The 24,357-nt window shown below is 40.1% G+C and overlaps 1 protein-coding gene across 2 annotated transcripts in view; it reads left to right on the top strand.

Annotated features, from left to right (window-relative positions):
• BACH2 (BTB domain and CNC homolog 2) overlaps nt 1–24,357 on the top strand; it is a 355,372-nt gene that overhangs the window by 75,603 nt on the left and 255,412 nt on the right. For both annotated transcript variants that reach the window (XM_017506784.2, XM_017506783.2), the window contains exon 2: nt 9,179–9,291. The gene's annotated coding sequence lies outside the window, so the exon portion shown is untranslated. The remainder of the gene's footprint in view (nt 1–9,178; nt 9,292–24,357) is intronic.

Raw genomic sequence — 24,357 nt, forward strand, 5'->3', positions numbered from 1 at the left:
AGTGCTGTTTAAGAGGAAATGGCCCCACCATCTGAGCCTAGGGAAGTTGACATTAGCAGAAAAGGAACTTCCCGCCAGTCACTTGAGCAGAGAGCTTAGGCCCCCAGGCTCACCGCCTGTATATCCAGCCTCAGAAAGAGGGCGAGGCAGCAGCAACAGTTCTTTTTTGGGAGCACAGCCGACCTCCTCCCCATCCTGGTGGCTGTGGTCTCAGAAGCTGAAACTCTTGTTAATAAGGAATGTGGAGCTTTACACAGCTAAGACAGGCATAAATTTCCTCTGTTTGTTTTGTGAGGACTAGTGGACTAGTGTCAACTGCTGTAATGAGATCAGAGGAGACCCCAGGGTCAGCTGCTGGAGCCGCTTTCTGTGGCTATTCTCTTGGCTGCTTGCTGTCGGAGAATGCAGTGACTCCCTGCAGACCACAGTTGTGATGTGGTAAGGTGGTTGTGCCCTTGTTGCATTTCTTGCCGTCTTTGCTTCTCTCATTTTACTAAAACATTAGTGTGCAGTCATCTAGTTCTAAATCATGGAAAAGTTAATGGAAGGCAGATTCCTTTCCACAGAACAGAGGGCAGGCTTAGTTTGGTGTAGAAAATGAAACCTTGGGAAGGAAAGTGACCTGTTTCTTTGGGGTAACTGCCTGGACCTGCTAGTGATGGCAGAGGGTAGGTTTCTCAAAGCCTGGGCTACCCATAAGCTCTTTCTCACCCAGTAGCACTCTGTAATGAGGATGAGTTAGTGAAAGAGTCACAGCAATTAGCTTAGGCTACAAAGAACATAATTCTAGCTGTAGTCTAAATGACAGCTAGAATTGGCTACATATGGGACCTAAATATGGTAGAATTGCATTTAGGGAACCCAATTCTGGCAGAATGGTATGCTGAACTCATGCAGCCTGGCCTACTTCTGACCACCCACCCCAAAAGGTCCTAAGCTTGGCCTCGTTCTGACCACCCACCCCAAAAAGTCCTAAGGTATATTGGTTAAAATAACCAATATTGGTTAAATATTTTCAAGTACATATGAGCTTTAAAGCAGGACAGGGAAATGCCTAGGTGCCAGAAGACATTGATGCCACTGGCCTTAGAGTGTTTCAGAGCCAGCTATAGGCTCTAGGATCTAGGGGTATGATGTTTATACTTACACAGGAATTGCTTGTGAAAGGGTGGCAAGAAGATTTTCCCCAGTCTGTCTAGGGCTTTAAGTATGTGTGTTGGGGCACAGAACAGGGGGATTAAAACCCAGAACTGTACTGTTAGAATAGCTGTGGGGTCCATAGTTACACTACTACCTGCATGGTGTAACTTCAGCTGTTTTGGTAGAAACTGGCTTGAAAGCATTGAAAGCCCTCACGCCATAGTGGAGGCAAGCACTAGATCCCTGTGGAGAGGTTTAACAACTCAGGACATGGTACTCCCTCAAAAAGAACAAGCTGCACTAAGGAGAAGCTGGTAATAAGAAATACAGAATATGGCCAGATACAGTGGCTCATGCCTGTAATCCCAGCGCTTTGAGAGGCCAACACAGGAGGATCGCTTGAGTCCAGGAGTTCGAAACCAGTCTAAGCAACATAGCAAAACCCTGTCTCTACAAAAGATACAAAAAATTCACTTAGCATGGGTGGCACACACCTGTAGTCCCAGACACTTGGGAAGCTGAGGTGGGACAATCAGTTGACCTGGGAGGTTGAAGCTGCAGTGAGCCAAGATAGTGCCATTGCACTCCAGCCTGGGCGACAGAGTGGGACCCTATCTCCAAAAAAAAAAAAAAAAAGATACGGAATCGAAGCCCCAGAAAAGCAGAGGTTAACAGTGAACCTCTGAGATGCTTTCCAGCAGAGCACGTCAGGCCAGATAGAGTTTTCTTCTGCATATTAATGAAAGTTTCTTCCCAAGAGGAACAAGGCATATAACCCATTCTGGCTTGCTAAGCAGTTTCAGTTGTAAGCATTATCCCCAGTTAAGGTGACAATACTACTTATAGCTTGTCCCCAAGATCTTGAGAATATTTTAATTCCTGAATTGGAAACTTTTTATTGGAGAGATAGCTGGTCCCCTTATCGCTTCTTTAACAGTGCTCCCATTGCAGTGGGTCACTCTGAAGCCACCAGGCTGTCTGTTATTTCACTTTCTCACCAAATCATAGGAAATATATTTGCCTGAATTGTACAGCAAACCCCTGCAAGGGAGAGAGAAGCCAAGATTGTTTGGAGGGCTCTGGGATTCTTTCAGTATAAAATCAAAGAAACCCAGGTAAATCAGACATGGTTAGTAAACATTCGTGCTAGATGAAGATAATTCAGCCTTCTCAATCCATAGTGAACAAATGAATCAAGACTTCCCTGGAACAGCCACTGTGTACTCCCCGTGCAGTGACGTGCACTATTGGCAAACATGAGTTGAGAATGCTAAACTTAGTGTGTGATTCCTTAATTTATTAATAGGACTATGAAATCTCTTGTGTTTAATTTTTTTTCTTCTGAAGTGCATAAAAAGCTGTTGCCAGTAGTACCCAAATAGTGCCTTGCTGACCTAAAAGTATGCCATGCTTCTTAAGAAAAAAAATTCTTTAGTATTTATTCTTAAATTAAGGACTTCTGTAAAATTTAATTTCAAAATACTGTGGTCAAGCAACAAGTACATCTAGATATTGACATTAAAACATTAGAAGAGGAGAGAATGAAAGGAAACAGGCTCAACTGGTGCCAGACTTAAGGGAGATCTTCCCAAACATTATAATTTGGCATATATTGAGTGACTACTATATGTAAGATAGCGGGATAGGTCCTGGGTATTTCAGTACTAGTACAAAATAGACAACATCTATTCTCTTGAAATGCTCAAAACAATTAATCCTCAAAAGACTCTCAAGAGGCGTAAAGAATTTCCCCCAATTTTAGGGATAAAGGAACAGATACTGAGAGAGAGCCAGTAACTAGCCAAAAATCACATTCTACGCAGTGGAATTGTTATTCAGACTGACTTGGCCCCTATCTGTGCTTTGCCCACTCTTCTCTCGGGGCTTTCTGTGGGCAGTGAAGCCCTAGCAGTACAACCCAGAGGGACCAGGAGGCAGGGAGGGAGTTTTCTCCGCCGGAGGTTTACAGGAACAAAGGATCCCCTGACTGACCTGGAAGATGTGCAGAAGAAGAGGCAAACTAGTCAACCAAATCCAACTCCTACAAAATTTCCAAAGTATAAGCATGAGTTTCTACCATTACAATAGCAAATGGTTTTATGCAGTGTCTCAACTCTTTCTTGAGTATCAGAAACTCTAGGTCCATGGGGCTCGTTCCTGCTTTGCTGCGGCTAGAGCTGAGTGGCAGACTCCCCAAATGCTCCATTCCTCACTGTCTTCCCAGACCTGACCTTTCACTCATCTTATTCTTTTTTGACCCCTATAGTAATCTGAATTTGTGACCCCTGGTTTAAATAGTCACTTAAGCAAGGGAAGTGGGCCAGGCCAAGTAACCTCTTGGGGGCTCCTCTGTGTTGTGCCTTTAAATTGAGATAGTCTTTAATCACTGGAAACTGCAATTTACATTTTACAGTGATAGCCTGATTCTAAACATTAGATATCCTGACTTACGACTTGACCAAGTGCAAGAAACCCCTAGCCTGTGTGCCAGAAGTGAGTATGTGAAAGTGACGAGCACTCTACCACTTGCCACCCTTGGCCCTTTCGTGGCCTCTGTTTCTCCCGATCTGGCTCTCAGACCATTTGTGTGTGTGTGTGTGTTACCAACAATGTGTCTCTCTTTTATAATTTATTATCCTCTTGTTTCCTCTTCTTTATCACCATTTCCTATTGAACCACAACTCATATACTAGTTAAAATTTCAGAACACTCATTTTTAAATTACCTAATCTATCGTTGGGGAGGAAGGCCATTGATGATGTTTGACAGGAAGATGCTCTCATCTTTCTGGCTTAGAATGTCTGTTTGCAGTGGTATACTGTGAAGGCAGTGCACAGGGGAGCAATGCCGAATGGCAAATGTTGTCCAGTGTCTTCGAGCAGAACCATGTTATAATGTGTTTACTGCCTCCATGTGGGGGTGGTGAGGACACTGAAGTCGTTGAGAACCACAGCCACACATCTGCTGTAACTTTGAGGATCAAGAGGAACTTGCAGGAAGCTCCTTGGTAAGCCCTACTCTGTTCCTCTTGCTTCTTTAGGAAGCAGGGAGTGAGCCAGCTACTTGGGAAGGAGGTGTGTATGTACTGGGAGAAGGGGGGCAGGAGTCTAGCTTCTTTGCCTTTGGATCTTTTAATCCCAGCACCATTCCTCCTATTTTAGAAGGGAGGGATTAGCCTTTCTGTAATAAAATGGCCTTACTTTTTTTCACTTGAAAGTTTTCAGTTGAAGATTGACAAGACTTAACTTCAAAGCCATGTGAATTACTCTACCCCTTAAAATAGACTAGAGGAAATTAGGGATATTGCTATCAACTGTCCATCTGATTTTCCAAGTTTCTAAGTCCTAGATGCAAGAGCATTTTTTTCTAGACTTCAGAGCCTTTTCAACTTGTATTACTTCACTTACTACTTTTCCAAAAGCTCTTGGGTCTGGCATAGGCCCTTATGCTGCAGCCCTCTGCCTAAGCTGTTGGGTGTGGTAGTGGGAAGGGTAGGGACAATGGTCCATCCCACAGGCTGGCCTCAGGGTGCATTATGTCTAAAAGCTAGTGAGACCTTTAACACTGCGAAGAGTGACCTGCTTGTTCTTGTTGGCCTATCTGTCTCCCACAGGAGTGCCTGACCTACCCAACTTTGAGATATATTACAGAAGGCTTCTAAAATGGACATCATAGAAGGGGGTGGGGGTTGGAGTGGGAAGAAAAGCTTCAACTCACCATATTCCATTCAATATTGGTAGTAAGTATTCGTTGCATTTTCAAGGGCCAAAGCAACACCACACTCATACACACACACACCCCCCCTTGACACTTAAGCTTCTCTTTAAAGAGCATAGGATAAAGATGGCTTATGCTCTTCTCAGCATACCTCTACACCACATGAGCAGTGATCCAGGTGAAATAGGCTTCTCTCCATGGTAGATGGCAGTCGATGGTAAACAAATAGTGGTGAATCAGGTAGGCCTGGTGCTAACTTTTCTCCAACTTCCGTTTGCTGACACCTGAGTATAACCCCAGAGAAACCATAGGATGTGGAATTGTCACCAGGGCCTAAATCTCTGGGTCCTTTCCATAGTGAGGACCTGGTTGGTGAGGGGCACTTGGCCATGTTACCAAACCTATGTCTTTGTTTGCTCACCTACCCTTTGTTTTTCTCCATTTTTTGTATCCTTCGTTTTTTCTTGTCAATTCTCTCTTATTAGACTTACTTTATCTCTGCTTTCTTTTTTTTATTGCATTTTAGGTTTGGGGGTACATGTGAAGAACATGAAAGATTATTGCGGTACACACATGGCAATGTGATTTGCTGCCTTCCTCCCCTTCACCTATATCTGGCACTTCTCCCCATGCTCTCTCTCCCCAATTCCCCACCCCCCACTGTCCCTCCCCTATTTCCCCCTGACAAACCCCAGTGTGTAGTGCTCCCCTCCCTGTGTCCATGTGTTCTCAATGTTCAACACCTGCCTATGAGTGAGAACATGTGGTGTTTGATTTTCTGCTTTTGTGTCAGTTTGCTGAGAATGATGATTTCCAGGTTCATCCATGTCCCTACAAAGGACACAAACTCATCGTTTTTGATGGCTGCATAATATTCCATGGTGTATATGTGCCACATTTTCCCTGTCCAGTCTATCATTGATGGGCATTTGGGTTGGTTCCAGGTCTTTGCTATTATAAACTGTGGTGCAATGAACATTCATGTGCATGTGTCCTTTGAGACGAAGTCTCACTCTGTCACCCAGGCTGCAGTGCAATGGTGCAATCTTGGCCCACTGCAGCCTCCACCTCCTGGGTTCAAACTGTTCTCCTGCCTTAGCCTCCCAAGTAGCTTAGATTACAGGCATACACCACCATGCTCAGCTAATTTTTATATTTTTGGTAGAGAAGAGGTTTCATTCACCATGTTGGCCAGGTGTATCTCGTACTCCTGACCTCAAGTGATCCACCCGCCTCAGCCTCCCAGAGTGCTGGGATTCTGTTAGTTTGGCCCACCTTTCTTCTTTACTCATACTTCTGTCTACCTGGAAAGACAAATTATTAACCTTTTAGAAGTCTAAGATTGACCATTGAACCAACTGTTAGGATCAACTAAGTGCAAGTCATACAGGGGCTTATGAGATTAACTTTTTCAAGGCACCCTTTAAATGTATCTGTGGTTTCATTTTGTTCAGTACTAGAGGAATCCAACTTCTGAAAAAATTAAAGAGAAACATTGAATAATAAACTAAAAAAAAAGAAACCTTGATTCCACCATGATCACTCAGGTATCTTTTTCCCTAATGCTTTATATTTAATATGTAGTCTCCTTTTTTAAGCTGTAGATTTTGCTAAGCTTCTTAAACTGAATTGGCTGCAAAACAACCAGGTTCTCTCAATTTCAAAGGAGATGGAAAGTACTTGATAGAACAAGGCCAGTCTTTTTGGTTGCTGTTCAGAAGTGAACTGACCCAGTTTCCAAAATTGTCATCTGTTTTCTGAGGTGTTTTCTGTAAATGGTGGTCTTGGGTGTGTGTGTCTGTGTGTGTGTCTGTGTGTGTGTGTGTTGTGGGCATGTATTGTGTTTATTTTTTATTTGTGGTCTTTCACATGCTTTAATTCCATAGTGTCTTGAAATGAAGTCACTTCTAGCCCAGGGTCTGTTGCTTGTTACAGCAGAACCAAGAACAATTCTTTTACCTCTCTGAGTCTGGTTTCCAAATTGGGAAAACTACCACCCAGATTGGTATTAGTATAAAATGAGAATGTTAATATAAAAGTGCATTGTACAGTTTGAGGTACTATACAGCTGTATAATATTCTTAATATTTTTTAAAAGATTTACAACCCTGGCATTAAGAGATTTTCCTTTTTAAAAGAACTCCAAAGGCAGCTGCAACAATTATTAACATTGTTTTTAAGACCCCACATCTAAAACCCTGCATCAGCCTAGGCCCTGTGAGTGAGAGCAAAGAAAAAGCTATGGTAATATTTATTTTAAAACGTCCTGTGTGACTAATATTTTCCCTCAAAGGGTTTTTAGCCTGATTTGGTTGTAAAACAACATACATGAAAATAGCATAAGAACAGTCGGGCCGGGGGACAGGAAGGGATCTGTAATCAGTTTAGTGCAAGCTATTTATCCAAGTTCTGAGAGTACAGGGATTGTGGCATGATTGGAGCTGGGTGGGGTTCCTCAGGGAAATTATGTTCAAGAATCCTTGTCTGTTTGTTATTATCTTCTCGTGCCCACCTTTCCTGTGTTGATACCAATGTGTACATAGAAATGGAATTGTGACATGAGGCATCTCTGCTAGGCATTTAGGCAAGCTTTCCAGTTAAGTGCTAGGCTGTAGTTTTTAAATGAATTGATATATACATTGAAAAGGAAACACATGTATAAAGTTCTGTTTTAAAAGTAAGAAATGTATTAGCATCTGTTTCTAGAAATTGAAAGAGTAAAAGTTATATGCATTATTTTTTCAGTCACGTTAAGATCAATTAGAATTAGGTATTGAATTTTATTGACTTTGAGGCCGTGATTACCCAGGCATCATGTACATGTGGTGATGTTTGGATGTATTCATACTACAAAGTTGGAATTCCAGGATCTCTCCATGTTGTACATTATTGTTAAAATATGCTACTGCTGTGACTAAATGTGGTATTTTCTTTGGAATCTGTATTTCAAATAGCCAATGAGTGATTTGCAGCTTTGTCTCCCTATCTTCTGATTTATAAAAGGAATGTAGTAATACTATGTTCACAGAATAGTAATATGCATGGAGTAGGAGTTTATCTTTGAAAATGTAAATTGCAAAATCATTTTCTTAGTGAAAGATGTTAATATGGGGAATACAGCTTTGGGATTCTCCATGCCCTGGACTTATTAGCAGACATGTCATTCTCCAATATAGACAAAGACTGATTACTAAGAACTAAAGATGGTTATGCTGGGCTAGTGGGATTATGAGTACCTTTTTCTTTTCCTATTGAACATATTCTATATTGTTACTATATTATAATTAAAAATAGTCTGTTTTTCATTTTTAAAAGCACTGCAGTTCCAATTAAACCTCCAATTCCATGTATTATGGGAAGGTGCAGATATATAAATCCTTCCTAGATGCAACTTCACACACACACACACACACACACACACACACACACACACACACACACACACAATCTGACCATCAGGAACCTTAAAACGTTTTGCTCTCTTCTCAATTCCACCTGTGAACACCTTTCAGAGGAAAAGCTACAAATCTATTTAAGTGGTTGAAGTTATTTTTTAAAAATATTTTTCCCTAATATTGGACAAATTAAGAACGTTGAAACTGGCCAGGTACGGTGGCTCACACCTATAATCCCCCAGCACTTTGGAAGGCTAAGGCAGGATGATCACTTGAACACAGGAGTTTGAGACCAGCCTGGGAAACATGGAATAACCCTGTCTCTACAAACAATACAAAAATTAGCTGGACATTGTGGTGCATACCTGTAGTCCCAGCTACTCGGGAGGCTGAGGTGGGAGTATCACTGTAGCCCAGAAGGTTGAGGCTGCAGTGAGCCGTGATCATGCCACTACACTTCAACCTGAGCATCAGAATGAGACTCTACGTCAAAAAAATTAAAAATACGAAGAAGAACCCTGAAACTGTACAATGACTGTTTTACTCTACAGTGTAATTCATATGAATCAAAAGCTTCATGTAAAGAATAAATAGCATGAATAAAAACATGGTGGACTCTTTTTCTATTTGGGGGGAATTGGATTGTTTAGTTCATTTGGCCCATGGAAAACTGACCTTCTGAATTCCCTCATGCTACACTGCCTTCCTAGCAACTCTGTGGAAGTTCTAGTTGTTGAGCCGTGGCAGCCCCCATTTGTACGAGTTGCTTTTCAAATTCTCATAGCCACATCTGACCAGTGGCTACCATGTTGGACAGTGCAGACTTGGATCATTGCCATCATGGCAGCAAGTGCCGCTGGACATGGTAGTGTTCTGTGCCTCCCTGAGCACCAGCTGATGGATTTCTTCTTTGTTTATACTCACAGAGCAGCTGCCTGCTTCAGAAAGTGAGGGCTCCAGGAATGAGGAGAATCATCACGAGCTGCCTCGCATTGTGGCATGTCTGATCCCTTGCTCCTGTCCCTGCAGCATGAACAAGGTAAGAGGTACTTTGAGGAATCAGCACTTGTATTTTCTTTATGGTACTATGATTTTCTGGAATACATATGTCGTTCCATGATGTAAAGAGGTTGCGTCTCCTGCCAGCGGCATTCCAGAGTTGAAGAGTTGTGCGATCCCCACAAGCAGGGTCACAGGTGCTGGTGGCTACTCTGTGTAGTCCTCTGGAGGTGTCGTTTATACTTGCCAGAGGCCTCTGAGTGGCTGAAATACTGGGTTTTAGTATAACTGCCTTGGCATGAATACTGGAATATTGAAGCTCTGGGGCTAGATTTCCTGGGACTAAATATCACCTTTTTCAGATGCTAGTGTCAGTGACCCTAGATAAATGGCCTGACTTCTTGGTTACTCAATTTCTCCATCTGTAAAATGCTGATAATAAACCTACCTGACAGGATTCCTGTCAGGTAAGGATGAAATGAGTTACTGTGTGTATCAGTGTGTAATATATAGTGCCTGTCCACATTACAAGCACTTGATAAGTATTTGGTGCTGCTGTTTTTAATGTTGAGGACACCATTATCCCTTAGACATAGTTGCAAGAGAGTATAAGGTGCATCTTTTCCATTTCCAATGGAAAAGGTATAACATTTTGATTTATTCCCTGATTAAATTGGTGATTACCAAATGGGCACTACAGGGATAAATGATGAATACAACTTGAGACATGCCTTCAGCAGGCAGCAGAGTATCTTGGGGAAACATAGTGAGTGTGTTCTAATGAGTTATGTACCAGAAGCTCTGGAGGCACAGAAGAAGGAACATCCAACTCTGAGGAATCTGGGAAGGATGATGTAGAGGAGGCAACATTTGAATAGGATTCTATATGGAAATGGTAATTTCCTGGACAGGGAATATAGGGCAAGACATTCCAGGTAAAGGAATGTATTTAAGCACAAAAGTAAATGAGAAAGTTTGGCGTGCTCAGAGAATAGCAAAAAGTTTGGTATGGCTGGAACAGGGTTTCTCAGCCTTGACACTTGATATTTGGACCAGGTAATTCTTTTCAGTGAGAGACTGTCTTCTGCATTTTAGGATTTTTTGTAGCACCCCCTTGCCTTCATTCTAATTGTAACAACCAAAAATGTCCCTAGATTATTGCCCAATATCCCATGGACAGAATTACCCCTTGGTTGAAAACTACTGTGCTAGTGGAAGGTGATCAGATATAAGCCCAGAGAAGGAGGCAAGGGCCAGATCCTATGAGCCACTGAAGGATTTAAAATGGGAGAGACCTGTTTTGTGGGCCTGTTATATGGATTGTGGTAGAGTTGGATAGCACTACTCGATGGCTTGGTCGTGAAAATAGCATATGGAATCTCTAGACTTTAGAAAGCCCATTTAGCTTGTGGAAATTCTTCTACTAAATGACCCTCTTCCAGTGATTTTTCTCGTGGCCATTTGCTCAGCCTTCTCATGGGCAGGAAGGGCACTGAGTGGCTTCAGTGGTTGTAGAAAGCTGGAAAAGCCCTCTGTGCATTTAGCCTCTTCCCCTAGATGCAAGTTTTGTGAAAGACTGTGGCTGCTTTACACTATCTGAAGAGACCAGCAAAAAAAACAAGCGGTTGTTTTTTGAGGAATTTTCATTTGGCTGAGCTGAGCGAAAGAGAAAGAAACCAGTGCTGAGTTTTCTCGCTTCAGCCTCACCCCAGCTTAAACACTTGGCTTGAAGCTGCCTTTGAGAAGTGAGTTGTTGGAATACTGGAAGGTAGGCATGTGTTCTGCCCCAGGGTCCTGACTGGACGGGAGACTGTCCCCTTGGTTGAAAACTACTGCGCTAGAGGAAGGTGGCCAAATATAAGCCCAGAGAGGGAGACAAGGGCCAGATCTTGTGAGCCACCATAGGGTATCCTCCCATTGGGAAATCCATGGCTGCAAACCTTTTTTAGCTCTTAATATTGGGAGTTTGTTGTATTGAAAAGCTAAGGCAACTCTTGAGAACTCTCTTATCAAATCTCTTATTCAGCAAATGTAGCTTGCTGTGACAGCTCTGCCCTAAGTTTCTCCAGGGCAACCCAACACCTAATGTCATGGATTTACTCTCCATTCACAGCTGGGAACCAGACACCTCAGAAATGTCAAGTGTTTCAGTAGGTGTGTCTGTTGCTTGGGATATTATGTTCTGCCTGAGTGGCTCAGTACATGCTTTATTTTATATTGTTTTAATTGAAAGTAGTGATTAAGCATGATGTGTCACCTTCATGGGTCAGCATTTTCCTTATGGCTTTCTTGGCGTAAGACAAAGAATAGGTCACTCTCTGGGGAGGAAACAGCTCTTCTCAGCATAAACAAAACCAGAGAATCTTCTCTTCAATTATGGTGTTAATTGGAGTGCTAGAAATATTGTCGTGTGACTGACGTTCTAAGTGGATTTGTTCCTAGAAAACTGGAGACATTTGAATTGTGCACTCTCCTCTTCTTTAGACACACACTGTAATACTCTCCTTTCTTCCTAAACCCTAGCTCACCGATGGACACTTCCAATAGGGGGGTGTCTGGACGGAGGGTGGCCACGGCATTCTAGGGTCCTTGTTATTCCTCTGAAGTGCCAGGGCGATGCTGATTGCAGTCAGACATTAACAACTCTCTTTTGAATCCATCAGGGACTATCCCTCTAGAAAACACAGAATCCCTCAACCCCCATGGCACAAGGGGATTAGCAGTTGGCCATACTAATTTAACAGGGCTACCTTGACACTTCATGAGTCGCTGTCCACCAGGTAGGGCCTTCATTCCTCATATTCTTGAACTATCTATGCCAGGATCTGAGGAAATACCACAGAGGGGTGCACTTCTGGTCCTCAGATAGCCATGTTGTTGCATCAGTACTGTTTAAAAAGAGAAACAGAGGGCATTCCTGCACAGAAGCCCATCATGAATCTGCTGTCATCCCTGAGGCCAGTCTACAAGGAATTTGTTAGTGTGCATGGAATATGATAACCGAGTCATAGGTTTACACAGTAGACACCCTCATGTTTATTTATTCACCTTTTAAGTATCGTAAACAGGCATTAATGTTTGTACATTCTGAACCTTAATATTAAAGAAATTGTGGGGCACATATTTTCCCAGAGTATTCATTCTCCCAAACCCTCATGCAGGCTTGAAGACTATCTTTCCAATGTTCATACATTCTTCACAGCTTTTTGCAAGAGCTGACTTTCCAATCTCAAAAACTTCATATTAGAATTTAACTTATTTTTTTTCCCCATTTATTTATTTTATTGCATTTTAGGTTTTGGGGTATATGTGAAGAACATGCAGAATTGTTGCATAGGAACACACATGGCAGTGTGATTTGCTGCCTTCTTCCCCATCACCTACATCAGGCATTTCTCCCCCTGCTATCTCTCCTTATTTTTTGAGAGAGAGAGAGAGAGAGAGAGAGAGAGAGAGAGAGAGAGAGAGAGAGGGTGAGAGTGTCTTTCTCTGTCATTCAGGCTGGAGTGCAATGGCACTATCAGGGCTTACTGCAGCCTCAACCTCCTGCTCTCAAGCAATCCTCCCACCTCAGCCTCCTGAGTAGCTGGGACTACAGGTGTGTGCCACCATCTTTGGCTAATTTTTGTATTTTTTGTAGAGATGGGATTTTGCCATGTTACCTAGGCTGGTCTGGAACTCCTGGACTCAAACAGTCCTCCTGCCTCAACATCCCAAAATGCTGAGATTACACGTGTGAACCACCACACCTGGCCAGAATTTAACTTTTAAATTCTGTCAAAAGTATTTCTACTTTCTTATTTTCTTGGTAATATATATAAATATATATTACATATAGTATATTGTTAATTTTTGCCAGTAAGAAGAATCAATCTTTAGGGTTTTTCTGTGTTACTGCTGCATTATCATGCTACAGAGAAAGGATTTCAGCATGTTACTTAAGCCATAGCCAAATGGGAAGCCAGTTGAACAGGATTCCATAGAGGCGAATTGTGCAGGATGATGTACATTCAGTGCATACCGCTGTGTACATTCACAGAAAACACACTAGCAGGAAAAGTGTCGTTCTCCTCTTGAAAGATCTTTCCTTCTTAGTACCTTGGGATTATGATCCTTTACTCTCTCCCTCGTCGTCATTGTTTTTTATGAAGGCTTGTCACATGCTGTTCTGTGATTTAAATTTATGAGGACACTCCATCGGATTGAAAAATAATTGATTTTTCCATTATTGTACAAAATGACCCTCTCACTTCCCCCATTGTGAAAAAGGATCTTCTTGAGAACTGTTTCTTCCTTGTTATGTTCAAATCAAGCCGGATCTGATTTTTATTGCTTTGGACAGATGCCAAAGCGTCAGATGAAGTAGGGTAGTGCCTCTTATCTCTTTTAGTGGGTGGATGCCACTGTTTTGCTTAATGATCTGGCCAACAGATTTTTTTTTCTTTGAATATTTTCCAGTATTCAGCACCACATCCTACTGTGCCAGGCTTGAAGCAGTTTCACATTTACACGTAGATCAATATCTCTACAGTCAACTAAAAAGTAAAACTGAAATGTAGTTTCTACCTTCATTTGGAGTTTTTCTTACGTTGCACCTTCTTCATACGAAGCTATGAAGTCCAGACTTTATTATCCCTGCCTCCCTCACCCCAAACCTGGCAATATACATAGCTCTAGTTGGTGAAACATCAACTCCCACCCATATTTGTCAAGTGCATGCTATGTGCATGCACTGTGCTTGCAAGAAACACATCAGTGAATATAACAAAGGTCTTTTCTATATAAGACAACTGCTGTTTCTGGCAAAGGTAAGAAGAGTCATCACACCCACCAGTTTAATATTTTAATATAAACCTAACGTGAACACTTTTTTCATTTTAAACCTCTTATACTCAGAGAGCAAGTTAACAGATCTACTGGAGATAGTGTAAGGAATTGGTGAATAATAAACATAAAAGATCTCTCTCTTCTCCTTTACAGGACACCCTCAATGGTTTGTTTCACCAAATGTCCAATCTGTATTTAATAAGCCTCAGCAGTCATTTTTCTGAAGGCATTGGCCAGGTCCTCCTTGTGGCAGAGTTTGAAGAGCTATTGCAAGGTTTAAACTAGTGACATGGAAGAAAATACAACTAAAAATTAAATGATCTAGAATAAAGAAGGTCTTATTAATTTCTAGTGTCAGAAATTATCAAGGAATAGAATGTACTTAACTGTGTAACACCTCAGAACTTCTTTCAATCAAAAGACACTCTAAAACTATTCTAAAAGGCAAAAGACAAACTAAAACTATTCTAAAAGGCAAAAGACAAGCTGGGACAGTATTTACCCATATATGAGAAATAGTTATTAAGAGTTCTTACAAATTAATGTAGATTAATAAGATAAAGATTATTACACTAAGAAAATAGGCAAAAAACAAAAAGGTAGGAGAAACAAAGAAAGAAATATGATCAATAAAATAGAAGAAAAATGTTCAACCTCAACAGTAATCAAAGAAATGCATATTAAAATGTTGAGATAGTATTTTTCACCTATATAATTGATGAAGGTTTGTAACATTTACCCAGTGAAGTTGAGAATAGAAAACATCAGGCTTGCTCATATACAGGTAGTGAAAGAACACCTTTCTTAAGGGGACTTAAATAAGGTGTATCAATACCTAAAAAAAATTGACACACCTTTTGACCCAGCATTTCCATTTCTAAAATGCTACCTTAAAGAGAGCTGCCATGGATGTGTGTAAAAGTTTGACTAAGATATTCATCATAATATTCTTAAAATAGTTCTTTTTGAAGGTAATAACCATGGTACAGCCATACAATAAAAATGCCAAAAAGAGATTGAGGAATACTCAGTGACATAAAAAGATGTTTTAAATAAATTGCGAAGAAGACAAGTTATATAACAGTATGTGCAGTTTGATCATTATTTCATTTTTTAAAAAAGGTACAGTATGTACACAGAATAAAGATTGCTTATACATATCAACATATTGTGAGCATTATCTTTATTTTGCTTGTGTGTTTTAGATTTTCTTTACCGATATGCATTTCTTTCATACTGAAAGCAATATTTTTAAATAAAATACACTGAAATATCTTTGAAATATGAACTTCACTGTATTTTTAAAATATGTGTGATACATGTTCTCACTCATAGGTGAGTGTTGAACAATGAGAACATGTGGACTCAGGGACAGGAGCATCACATACTGGGGGCAGTTGCGGTGGGGCTAGGGGAGGGACAGCAGGGGGTGGGGAAGGTGGGGAGGGATAACATGGAGAGAAATGCCAGATATAGATGAAGGGGGAATAGAGGCAGCAAACCACCTGGTTATGTATGTACCTATGCAACAATCCTGCATGACCTGCACATGTACCTTAGAACCTAAAGTTATGTATATATATACATATGCGTGATAAAAAGACTGGAAGGCTATTGCCCAGAACGTTAACCATGGTTTTCTTAGAGGGTGGAAACATAGGACAAATTTGTTTCTTTAAAAAAAAACACTTTTTGGTATTATCAGCTTTCCTGCAATATTTGTGTATTTTTTTAACAACCAGAAAAGAAATCAAACATTTAGAAAATAAGTATTTTTAGCTGTTTTATATTTGAGGTGCAAATGGATGAAGATATTTAGTGAGCAGATAGAAAATGGAGAGTGATTGGTCAAAACAGAGATTTGGACCTAGGGTCATTCTGCTTGGCACATTATTACCAGGAAGGATTATTTTAATATATTAATGGTCTGGAGGCAGTAGTGAGTGGAGAAATGCTCTGGAAAAAGATGCTATCCTTTGACTTAATGGCTCGATTTTTAAAAACGGACATTACATCCTCTTACTCTGTATTGTGCTATTTCTTCATTTACACGTTCAAAGACACTGCCAGTGTGTACAGGTTTGAACTAGACCAGCGGTTCACAAACTATGGTTTGGGGACCCTTGGGGAGGCGCACCCTTAGACCCTTTCAAGGTGTCTGCCTGCAAGATAAAAGCCATTTTTATAATAGTAAGATACGATTTACCTTTTTGACACTTTCTCTCTTGACTATACACTGTGGTGTTTCAAGAGACTGTGAAATGCAGTGACATCATTTCTGGGATGTGTGCCTGTGTTTTCATATTCCAAAACTTTCTTGGGTTTGACCACTAGTATGGTAAACATTGATAGAAATAACTCACATAAACAAAAGCTCTTTAGGGTCTGTGATAATTTGTGAGCCTGTAAAAGGGCCCTAAGACGAGTTTGGGAACCACTGAGTTAGATTGTGCCTATGTCCTGTATGTGGCAGACGTTCCTCTAAGAAGAATCTGGACCTCAGCCCTAGTCAGTGAGTGCCCTTGGACATTGTAGCACTTCTGTTTTCACATTCTACATTTTTAAGGAATAATTTCCCTTAGCTCTTTTTTAGAAAACTTCATTTTTATAGATTTTGTGAAGCCAAAAAGAAACATTGTTGGACCCAGGCCACTGTAGCCCCTGTGTTACATGTACATTGGGTCCTGTCGAATGTGAGGTGCATGGAAATGTTAAAGGCCAAATTAGACCTACAGACCCTGTCTCCACGTGTCTTGTACTGGGAAATTCAGTGAAGTTTCAGGAGGACAACAGCACTGTAACTGCCTTCTGGGAGGTTTCGGAGTGCAAATTTAAAATATAACTTACCATGTAATTGAATAGAGGGTCAATTTGCATGAAAGAGGGAAGACAAATTTAAAAGAATTAACTGAATATGTTTACACTCATTTGTCTTTAAAATGTGTGCATGCATATTATGTGTGTGTATAAATATGTATAAAACATATACATTGTAGAGGATTGCTTCCCAAGTTAGGTAGGATTATCTCTGTCATGGTCATCTTGACTATGGAGCTACAGTAATGCTTCTCTTTCAGTCCCATCTCATCTCCTCCTTTCTGCCTAACCAGAAATACATTTCTGTTGTTCTCTTTTTGTGAGCATGGCTCACCACTGAATCTCAGAGCAGTGTGTGGTGAAACACTGGCTGGGGCCTCCTTCTCTGAGAAGCAGTCTGTATTAGCTTTTTCTCACACTCCTAATAAAGACATACTGAGACTGGGTAATTTATAAAGAAAAAGAGGTTAAATGGACTCATAGTTATACTTGGCTGAGGAGGCCTCACAAGGTGAGGAAGAGCAAAGTCATATCTTACATGGCAGCAGGCAAGAGAGAGCATATGCAGGAGAACTCCCCTTTATAAACTATCAGATCTCATGAGATTTATTCACTATCACAAGAACAGCATGGGAGACACCTGTCCCCGATTCAGTTACCTCTTACTGGATCCTTCCCATGACACATGGAAATAGTGGGAACTGCAATTTGAAATTTGGGTGGGGATACAGCCAAACCATATCATAGTATTTATCTTCCAGGGCTTATGCTGAAAATCTGAACTTTTTGGTACAGAGCTTGAGCATCAGATGAGTAAGTGTGCTGGAGCACCTCCAAGCTCTAGCCCTGAGACACTGCATCCACTACTGTGGCAATGCCTTGTCTTGAGTGAAGGGGTCATGTGGCCTGATGTAACAGCTCCTGACAATGTCAGAAAAGATGAAGGAGAATCTGAACAGGTAGGAGGTAAATAAAGGCTTCAGAATAGAAAAGCTACACTTTGTGTTTGTATTAAGACCCTAAAGGCCCCAGAGAAGAAAGGATACATTTTGACATGACTGTAATATAATTTCAAATCTGAGCGGCCTAGCTGTGAATCATGATAACCTCTTTGAAATCTGGCTACAGCTGCTGACCATCTGTCAGGTTCTAACTGAGGTCAGAGGAGAGTTGGTGGATGAGTGGCAGACAGCTGAAAGACCACCCGAGGAATCGTAGGGAGTTTCAACATGGCTTTATGGTCTCTCTGGGTGCAAGGGAGCCATGGGCACAAGCAAGCCATGGCCACAAGCCTGGGGGCAAGCCATGGGTACAGTGGGTAATTATACCTTTTACAGACAATAGTGGCTCCAAGTCAAGCATGAGCACACGTAAGTGATTACTTAATGTGCCTCATGTGGAGTGGTTACATAACATGCAGAGTTGTGTGCCTGCGCTCCAAACTCGCTGAGTCGTGCTGGACTGGGTGTCTGCCTCAGCCTGTTCTTGACCATAGCACTTCCATTTTCCTTACACCATCAAACAGGTTTCATTTGTAGGAAAGCACATATTCATTCCCATTTCATTCTTGTTACTGGTACTATCACATACATTGGTTTTGGAATCTTGTTCATCTTCATTTTTTGAGGATTTAAAGAGGAGTGACTAGCATTTTCTTAATTAAAACAGGCTTTGCTTCTCTGTGCCCACTGTCCCAAACCTATGGGCTGCCCTGGGCCTCCTTCATAGGGAGCTTTAATGCATGTTGACTGAACTGGTAGGTTCTAATCCTATATCATGTTGGACTAAGCCCACAACAGCCATTCAGCCTCAGTAAAGAGGCCCTTTGGATACTCAAAGTGTGCTGCTGCCATTTTCTTTGTGACTGTTGGTGGCTGGGTTCCCATAAGAGCGGCCAGGGGATTCTGACCTTTGTGAATCAGGCATAGGAATGCTTCTGTCTTCTTTCTCCAAGTCCTCAACACTTCCCTTTTTCTCTCAATTAGTAGGTCTTAATAGATACAGTTAACATCATTCTACTTAGTTAATTGTTGATTGGAAACACCATTATTTAGGTACTTAGCTAATCTGTGGTTTGTCCATCTTTAGAATATTAACAATTGATTTTTGCCTGATTTTACAAAGGTATCATCTCAGTGGGATTGATATGTATGAAAGGAAATTTATAATGGAAAGATTGCTTCCAATCCAGCTTATTAATTTAAGTACTTAGTACTTTAGATTGGCCTTATTTTCCCTTCCTTTTCATGTTACAGAGGCCTTATAATGTATAACTGTTTGCTGGTATTCTTTCCAGCTTCCATTGTCTTTTGTCTTCGTAAAATAAGCCTAACAATATTGTTTTCTATAAGAGGTTTTCAGAGAACATTATGTTTTTGAACATATATACATCATTGGCTTCATTTTCTAAAAACCTCATACTGTGGGATAAAATTAATAAATGTACTAGATAAAAAAGTAGAGATGCCTATTTAAAATAAATAAATTGTAGAAATTCCTCAGTTACTGTTCAGAATACACGTATTTCTAGCCTAGTAGACATCTAGTAAATGATGTTTACTTTTAAATGCAAACATTTGATTTGACTAATCATAGTTTGTATATTGTTCTGGTTTACTTGGTTTTCTTTTCTGTGTTTTTAATGGAATAGTTTTGTAATTTCTTACCACTCTTAAACTTTAATAAAGTGGCATTAAGGCTAGTCTTAGTTAGATATAAATAAAAGCAATTAATTAAGATAACCAACCCTAGCGAAAGAGGTAAAGGATCATCATATGTTGTAGTGATCAAGGAGCACCTGTTAATTAAAACAATAGGAAAACTGCAATGAGTCATGGAAAAAAAAGTATTGGGTGAAATTAATAATATCTACGTTTCTTGTATTTCTGAAATCCAACGCATAAACAATTTACTGTGATAGCTCTAGGCTGGGATTATAGCATTTGGGATGAGGTCTGATTATAGCTAAAAATAGGCACATGTATTGAAGATCAGAAAGGGAATATTAAACAATTGAAATTTTGTGAAAGACCGATGCTGTTTCATTGTAATAATTTCCCCAAAGGCACATTAGTAATGCTGCTAAATACAGACTTTAATAGACTTTAATAATGTGTACTTTAGAGGCCGGATACACAAAGGAATAATGTATAAAACATTCATTATGAAAAATTGCTACCTTTCTTATTTAATAAGAAATCTGTTTAACAAAACCTATGGCATTGTGTTCCTGGCTATTAGCAGGCTGCAGAATAATTGCTACCCCTGTTTCCTTTTTTTCACCTATTCTAATCAAATTGCAATATTTTCTTATTTGTTGCATGAACAAAATGGGGATTTAAAGTAAAAAAAGTACTTGCCTTGGATGGACCCTTGTTCAGATTGTGACTCATTCTCTCACTACTTTCATAATCTCGGGCATGTTGCCTAACATCAAACTCCGTTTCTTTATTTGCAAACTGACAATTGTTCTACCTGTCTAACAAGGTAGGAATAAGTTAAATGTTGACACAGTGGAGCCCCCACATAATAGACACTCAGCAAATGCTTTCTATTATGATTACTTTCTTCATCTATTTCTCTTTTTATTGCCTGTTTCTTTGAAGGACTGTTGTGGAGGAGCTGGAAGGGGGTTGAGAGTAGGAAAAAGTAATTAAAAAAAAATCTTAAGCAGCTCTGTAGCCAAGCCTTGCATTGGATTTCAATTTGATTTTAATGTGCTGCTGCTGAGAGCCATGCTGTTGAAAAAGAGAGAAGAGTAAGAAGCAGATGCTCTTAGAAGAACAGTGGGGCATTTATCTCTTTTAATGAGATAACATCATTAGAGTGACAAAGTGCAGCGAATCAATACTTGAAATGGACTGGCGCTATCTTCCCAAAGTGCACTGATTGTTACACTTCACAGCCTTAGAATCCGCTGAATCACGAATTCTGTCTTATCTGTTATTAGAGCCACTGGCTTTGATCTCACAGAATAGATCCACACCTTAGGGATCTCCGGAGGAACAGGAAAATGGACTAATAGGATAAATGAGAAAAATCCAAGGTGATTTATAAACTGTAATCAAGGAGCCTCAGAGAAAGGAGGTTAGGCTTGTTTTTTCCTTGAACTTCTTTAAATGGCTACACATCATAACTGCCTTCCCCTCCACCCGCTCTCCTTGCTCTCTGTCTGCTTCTTGGTGTAATGTCAGAAACGCTAATCATGTCAGACTGTGACACTGACAGCCCTGACATTCACAACAAAGAGACAAGAAGGAGAGGAAGAGAGATGGGGGAGGGGGGAGGTGAGGAAAAGCAGCAGGAGAAGTATTTTTTTTTTTAATTGAACATAAAATCCATAGCTGCAGAATCACCCACATTCTGGACACATCATATCCTAGAAAAATCAAGGAAGGCACAAGATGAATTCTGACAGAGATTAAAACTGAGCTGGGGATTTCCCCCCTCTTCTTTTAGATTTCATTGTGTAGTTTATATTAGAATTACTGTGGCTATGATTTCTTCTCATCATGAAAAAAGGCATTTACATTTGTTTTTCCTTTTTTATTACTACTGTTTTTCTCCTTGAAACAAAGCAAAGTTAAACACAGATCTTAGCAGGAAATGTGTGTTGTCAAAGGTTTTCCAATTTATTACCAGATTCCCATAGTTTAATCTGAACAATAGCCACTTCAGGAAAGAAGTCATGGGTGAGGGTTGTTTTCTGACCATGGCAAAGCTGAATGTCATGACAAAGCTGTTCAGTGTCATCCTCAGGCCGCCTTACCCTTGGCTTCTGCGGCACCTGCTTAAAGCTGCTGGATGCAGAAAATGCTGATGTTACCTGTTCCCCAACAGTTCGGAGTAGGCTTCTAAATACCTTTGAGACTTCTGTCTCTCTCAGGCACTTTCTCCATTTGGAATAGTGCTGGTGAATGGTCTGCAATCTCTGTCTTGGGTCAGTCATGACCTGAAAATCGGCTGCCACATCTCACATGTGTTTTGAATCCAGATGCTGTGATCTAAATTGAGCTCTGAGCTCAGGCTGAATCATCCTAGCTTTTCTATAAACATGAGAAGCCAGCTGCCAGCTCGGCTTTTGAGATACTTTGAACTATAACTCTTAAGTTTTAGGGAGGATAGCTATCATTTTACTTTTTCTTCATGTCAAAAAAAAAATCAAAAATAGAAAATGGTATCTAGTATGTATTCCATACTAGTTACCTTGTCATAAAGGAGGGTACGATTTTGTCCATATTTGAACAGAAGGTATTCTACACCTAGTGACTTCTCTTCAGATTGATTATAAAAATATTGAGAATTTTGAAAAAGGCTGAGAACTCATTTTACAATGTTCTCATCCTTAGTACCCAAGTAAAATTTTACGTACTTGGGCCACTTGAGAGAAATGATTTGCTTAATTTCAAAAAAAAAAAGAAAAAATTAAATGGATTATATAGCGTAATTGAAGCTTTAGCCATTTTGATGTTGTGGCTTATTTAATATTCTTGAGGAAATCCTACTTCCATTGACAGAAAAGAGTAAATTTACCCCCTGTGGAGGATTTGAGAGAATTTACCCAAAAATATCTTCCTGTAAATTCAAATTTTCTTTGAAGTTTTTTTATCCTAAAATTTTCATAGATGTTATTTACATTGTTCCCTGTGATGTGTGATAGGTCCATGTTTGTTTTCATGTAAAATAACTTAAAAATTACTTGCCAGTTAAATTAGGTCCTATAATAGGTAATGCCAGCTGGTATAACAGGTAAGTCCTCAAAATTCAATGGTGTGACAAAACAAGTTTCCTTTCTTGCTCAGCTCTCAGCCCAGTGGAAGTTTTTCTGACCAGTAAAGTGCTTTTATTGAGAGGTGATTCAGGAATCCTGAACTTGGGCACCTTCTGTCTTCTGGCCTTACCATCTGTTTCATCTGCTCAGGCCACTGTAACAAAGTACGACAGACTAGGTGGCTTCAACAACAGAAGTGTGTGATCACACCATTCTGCAAACTAGGAGTCCAAGATCAAGGTGTCAGGAGGGTTGGTTTCTTCCTCAGACCATGAGGCAATGATCTGTTCCAGGCCTCGATCCTTGGCTTGTAGGATGGCCACCTTTTCCCGAGACTCTTCACATCATCTTTCCTCTTTTCCTGTCTATATCCAAATTCCCCCTTTTTATGAGGACACCAGTCATATTGGATTAGGGGCACACTCTATTCCAATATGACTTCATCTTGACTAATTATATCTGTAATGGTCCTGTTTTCAAATAAGGTCACTTTCTGAGGTACTGGGGGCCAGGACTTCACCATGTGAATTTTGCGGGGACATAATTCATCCTGTAATACCATCTTGCAATTGTCTGCCCCTCACTTCTTGATCATAGTCACCTTGAAGTAAAGCACCATCTTTTCTCATATTCCTTTGTTGAGCAGTAGTTACATGGCTGCACCTGGATGTGAGGTGACCTGGGAAATGTAGTCTCGTGCTGACTCGTTGTTGTGCTAGATGGCCACATGCACACACACGAGCCACCTCATCTTTCTCGGAATGTGTATCAAACTCTCCTGTATTGTCCAGTGCTTCTGAGCATACCTGTCGGAGAGCTCTCAAAGAGGTAATCAGTGTTCAAGTTTGAGAATCCTATTCTAGCATGGCTAGGAATGCTTTTCAGCTAACACCCCAAGGATTTATATGTAAATGAATGCCTAAGGTTGCTTACTGTTTTCTTAAGAATCTAATAGATTCTCAAGGGAATTTTACTTACACTAGGGGTAATCATTTTTTCTCCTTATGAAACTAGTGAAATCCAAATGAATGATTGAAGTTTAACTCTCAGCCAAAAATTTAGCTTGTGTTTAGAGTGATTTTCTACAATACAGTAACTTTTTGTTACATGTTCCACTATTAGTGAAAAATAGTATATTTCCAAGAAGGAGGACAGGATATTGTGAGTGCAGAAGATAATTATATAACTTGCTTTGCTTATATCTCAAATGGCTAAACTTTAGTATTTAAAGAAGTCTTACCTCTCCTATCAAGTTAGTCATTATTTTGAAGGTTTAACGTGGGTTTTATAGGTGACTAATTACTTGGTATGTTCCTTTTCAATTATAATAAGAAGTCATGAATTCTCTACATTTAGAACTGTTAAAAATTATTTAGATTTACCTGTTGAGTAGGTTTATTCTTAAAAAAAAAGGAATTGGAAAAAAATTTCTACCGTTAATTTTTGGTCTCTCCAAAAAATTTGTAAGACATCTCCCATGAAAAAGAGAGTGATAGCAATTTGAAAAGGATAAGTAGATGCAGTCTGAAAATACTTGGTAGGTAGTATGAAAGCACATTAACACTGAACCATATTATTTAATGTAACATTTTAGTCATTAAGAAACCACTATGTTGCTGTCTTATTATTCTGTTACTTTAAAACACAGTTTTTATCTAAAGACTTAAAACCCACCAACAGTATTGTACATTT

The sequence above is a fragment of the Cebus imitator genome, unplaced genomic scaffold (genome assembly GCF_001604975.1).
Source record: "Cebus imitator isolate Cc_AM_T3 unplaced genomic scaffold, Cebus_imitator-1.0 Scaffold359, whole genome shotgun sequence".
NCBI lineage: Eukaryota > Metazoa > Chordata > Mammalia > Primates > Cebidae > Cebus > Cebus imitator.